This window comes from Daucus carota, chromosome 7, assembly GCF_001625215.2.
Source record: "Daucus carota subsp. sativus chromosome 7, DH1 v3.0, whole genome shotgun sequence".
Taxonomy (NCBI): Eukaryota; Viridiplantae; Streptophyta; class Magnoliopsida; order Apiales; family Apiaceae; genus Daucus; species Daucus carota.
This window is the reverse complement of record NC_030387.2, coordinates 22,802,945-22,808,259: the sequence shown is the minus strand read 5'-3', so window position 1 is coordinate 22,808,259 and position 5,315 is coordinate 22,802,945.

Genomic DNA, 5,315 nt, shown 5'->3' with positions numbered 1-5,315 from the left:
TCTTTTTCCTTTTTCTTCTTCTTTTTTTTTATATTTATTTTGGCGCGCCCAGTTGTCACAATCCGTTCATTTTCTTTTGCAGCTGGCTATTCTGGGCGCGCCAGGTCCTCTTTCACCCATTCCTTTACGCTCGTTCCCTCCTCGATCTACCATGGGTGTGACGGAAAGTGGGGCTTCTTCACCTGAGTTATATGAATCTCGTCAAATTGACCTAAATGAGTTGCTAGATCAAGATGAGCAGGATCTTCGTAATTTTTCTAAGAAGAGCCACGTTTCGGAATCTGAGAACGATCAACTAAATAAACACGCTGAGGATGGCTTAGAGAATGATGGTGATGAAAGCGATGAAGATTCTGAGGAGGCTGCAGCTGAGGAAGAGGCTAGAAACTTCTATAATGCTATAGATGAGGAGGGCCATCCAGATGAGGCGCGCCCTCCTTCTCCAGCTCCTTCTCCAAATCCTTATGCCCATCCCCCAATAACTGATGCTGAATTGGACTTTGACTGGGAAGAGGAGGGGGACATCCGCGAGACCCTGAAAGCTAAGAGGCGCAAGAAGGCAGGAAAGTTAGCCTGTGTAGGATTATCCTCTACTGCCTCTAAGGCAGAGATTGAATGGTGTTTGCGGTATTACGATAAAGGATGCATCTGGGCGCGCCCTCATCCATGGATGAGACCTCATGTTTTTGATTACAACCCTCGACTGCGTATTCCAAGAATGGTTTTAACGCCTAAATTGGTGAAGCTTGGCATCGGGCCCCCACTTCATCCTTACTTCAAGTCCATCATCGAATGGTATGATATCGCCCCTATTCAGTTATCTCCCAACAGTTGGAAGTTAGCCTTCGCTTTATACATGCTATACCGTGACCATAATAACCGGGCCCCTACCATGGAGGATCTCAGCTTTTTCTTCCGCTTGGGCGCGTCCAGCTGTGGATACTACTATCTGGTTGTTTGGAAAACCCACAACTCTACCCGCTGGTCAGAAGGAAAGACTAGCCACGACAAAAAATGGAAGGAACCATTCTTCTATACTTGGCCTGATGAAAGAATCAGGACTCAATTTAACATAAAACCTAGTAAGTCTTCATCTCTTCTGGGCGCGCCTTGTTAATTTTTCCTTGGTCACCTTTGCTCTTAACTCTTTTACACTTAGTCATTTTACTCCCTCTTTTTTCTTTAGTTGAAAGAAAACAATCCACGCTTTCTGGGCGCGCCAAGAAGCGTGCGGAAAACATAATCAACCTTCCTTATGAGAGCAAGATCATTAATCACCTAGTCACGACTGAGCGTTTGATAGAATATGGTTTCCTAAGCGAATCTGTGGGTAACATATGCTCATATCAGGAGTTTTACGGGGGCCGCCCTATAAAGAGAAAGGCAAAAGTTGTGGATGAGCCAGAACCTGAGGAGGAAGTTGAATCTGAAGAAGACATGGATCAGGGCGCGCCTGAATATCAGGGCGCGCCTGATTATGGTTAATCTTTTATCCCTATATGTTTACATGTTCTCTGCTATTCACATTCCCTTTCATTGTTATGTTAAACATGCTGATACTTGTATTAACTAATATTGCTGTCCATAACTTTTCTCATGTTTTCTTATATTTCCAGACATGTCACTGCCCGCTGGATTTGGTGTAAAAGGTGGGCGCGCCATCAACGAGGGCGCGTCCAGTTCTAAACAGATACCGAAGGTGTCTGTCAGTCAACAGGTTGCCAAACCTCCTTCCCCTAAAAAAAGGGGTACTGATAAGAGAAAGAGCCAAGAATTGGAGGTGCACACTCCAAAGAAATCAAAGCTGCAAGAAACACCGTCTGAATTTCCTTACGAGGCGCCAGTGACAGCTGCAGGCGACTGGTTCGCTAAGGTAGCGGACGGTTATATCGAGCCCTCTAAGTTCATGAGCTGGCAACAGCGAAATGGGGAGCAGGCGGCCGAAGCCTGTAGGCGTGCCGCAGCTGAGCTGTTTTTTCATCTGACTTGTAATCCTTCGGATACTGAGAAACTCAGGGCGAGCCTTGATACGGCTAAGGAAGAGAATACCAGGTTAAAGAAGAAGTTATCTGAGGCTGAGAAGGATAAGACAGAGTTGGAAAAGTTCAAAAACAGAGCTGTTAAAGATATTTCCAGATTAAAATCAGATGCAGACAACCTCAGGGTGGAACTGAACAAGACAGCCCAAGATTTGTCCAATGCTGGTGAGACAGTTGTCTCTTTGGAAAAGAAAGTTGAAGAATTGGAGGGGCAACAAGCTGAGGCCAGCCGCCTTGCTTATGCGGATGGATTCAGGAGTTATGTCACTGGCTTTCTTGCCGTAGACCCAGACTATGACTGGAGCAAATTTGTCCCTGCAACCAGAACATGGATTGAAGAGTTCAAAGTGGAACAGGCCCAGGCCATCGAGGAGAGGAGGTTGGAAATTGAACTGGAGGCTGCGTCTGACTCTGCCAAGAAATTTCTGGAACAACCTTCTCCTCTCGAGGCGCGCCTAGATGATCAAGATGAGGCGCGCCAAGTTGGCCAAGAACTTCAAGAGAACCAAGTCCCTCGAATCCAGTCTGGTGGTGATATTCTCCAGGAACCCTTCACTGTCGAGACAGCTGAGATGACTGGGTCACAACCCAACATCCATGACTCTTCTCAGGACCAGGTCTAAATTTATCGCATTTTTATCTGTCTGAATGTTTATTTGGGTGCAGGTCCCTGTAACCTTGCAATTTGTAATTTTCGTTAACTAGACTGTGATGGATTTTGAATATGAGGCGCGCCCTCATATTGCTGTTCTTGCATTTAATTACTAACTGCTTTTGTCAAGTGCTATCTTTTATGATATTGCTTGCTCGTTCATTTTCCTTGTTATGCTATGTCACATAATATTTGTAAGTAAAACATGGCGCGCCGTATGTCTAGGCGCGCCTAATGTCGATATCTTTCAATTCAGAAAGAGCAAACGCTGATCATTTTGATGGACTATTTCTCCGGCGCGCTTATTCTTAATTAAAATTCTCAGGAGGATGTATTACTTCTGATGGCTCAGTAGTCTTTTAAATTGTTAGCAAGTAGGCGCGCCCCATGTTTAGGCGCGCCCTGTGTTCGCAGGCAGTAAAAATGAATTAAAGAGTCTTGCCATTATATACTGAAAAGTGATTTCACAGGATGTTCTTCCTCATCTGAGGTTTACATGCTATTCCTATTAGCAGAATCAGCTTGCTCTTATTGATAATACTTCTTCAAGTGCTCAGCATTCCATGCCTTAGAAATTGGCTCACCTTGCATATCTTCCAAATAATATGCACCTCCAAAAATCTCAGCTCGAATGCGGTAGGGTCCTTCCCAATTTGCCCCAAACACTCCATGGCCTGGCACTTTCATTCCTGGCATCATCTTGCGCAACACCAAGTCCCCCACCTTGAATGGTCTAGGCTTGACTCGACTGTTGTAGAACCGGGCTGTCCTTTGTTGATACGCTGCCAACCTAACTTGCGACTCCCTTCTGACTTCTTCCAGCATATCAAGATGTAGCCTCTGGTTGACAGTATTGGCCTCTTCCTGGAAGTGGTCTCTCTTGAAAGAACCTGCTCCGACCTCTACTGGAATCATTGCCTCGCAGCCATAGGTCAACATGAACGGCGACTCCCCAGTGGTTGTCCTTGGCGTGGTGTTGTATGACCACATCACCATTGGAAGCTCCTCCGGCCAATCACCTTTCTTCTCTTCTAACTTGGCCTTCAGCGTGTGTTTGATGATTTTGTTGATTGCCTCAGTCTGTCCATTGCTTTGTGGATGGTACACAGCTGCAAAGTTCCTCCTTATATTCAAGTCATCACATAACTTCTTCAATTCTCTGCTGTCAAATTGTTTCCCATTATCAGATATTAGTTTGTACGGTATACCAAATCTGCACACGATTGAATTGAATACAAAGCTCGTTATCTTCTTAGCAGTAATGGTTGCTAAAGGTGCGGCCTCAGCCCATTTCGTAAAGTAATCAACTGCTACTACTGCATACCTGACTCCTCCTTTGGCCTTTGGAAGCTCTCCAATGAGATCTATCCCCCACAAAGCGAATGGCCATGGGCTGAGTAACGGAGTCAGACTTGCTGCAGGACGAGATGAATATGTGGCAAATCGCTGGCACTTGTCACATGCTTGCACGAACTTACTTGCTTCACTCCTCATAGTTGGCCAGTAATATCCTTGCCTAAGGATCTTCAGTGCAAGTGAACTACCCCCCGAGTGATTGCCGCATATTCCTTCATGCACCTCCCTTAAGATATAATTGCACTCTTCCCCTGCAATGCACTTCAGTAACGGCTGGTTGAACCCTCTCTTGTACAAGACACCATCATATATTACAAATCTCGCTGCTTTGTATCTGAGACTTCTGGCTTCCTTTACACTTTCCGGGAGCTGACCCTCCTGGATGAACTTCAGTATAGGAGTCATCCAAGTATCCACGACTTCATCCTCCACCTCCATCAGATCTTCCCTGAACCGGGTGACCTTCTGTGCTTCTGACACACTTGGCTTCTCCTGAACACAGAATAGGATAGTTCCTAATAACTTGGTGTCCCTTTTGGAACTGGCCTTGGCTAATGCATCAGCACCTTCATTTTTCTCGCGAGGAACCTTTTCCAAATGTACCTCTTTGAACTTCTTCATTAACTCTTGCGTATGGGTCATGTATAAGTTCGTCCTCCAACCTCGAGCTAAGAACCCCCCATTCACCTGATGGACCACCAACATTGAATCACTGTACACAATAAGGTTCCTAGCCCTCATTTCCACTACTAGGGCTAGACCATTGATCAAAGCTTCATATTCTGCATCATTATTGGTTGCGGGGAACCCTAGGTGAATGGCACTTAACAACCTACACCCCCCGGGACTAACCAAAACTATACCAACTCCGGCGCCGTCAGAGTTGACAGCTCCATCGACATGCAAGTTCCACCATGTATCATCTTCCACCAAAAGACCGTCAATGGGCTCAACGTTGGGACTATATGGCACTATTGCCCACTCCTGAGTGTCATCCTCAAACTCCAACAAGAAATCAGCCAGGGCTTGGCCTTTGATAGTAGCTCTAGGCTTGTAATCCAAGTCGAACTGTCCTAGCTCAACAGCCCACTTCATGAGTCTCCCCGTGGCTTCAGGCTTATGCATAATCTGACGTAGAGGATATGAGGTTCTTACTTCTATCTTGTGTGCCTGAAAGTATGGACGAAGCTTCCTTGCCGCTAATATCAAAGAATATACCAACTTTTCCATGCTGGTGTATCTTGTCTCAGCGTCCTGTAACCTTTTGC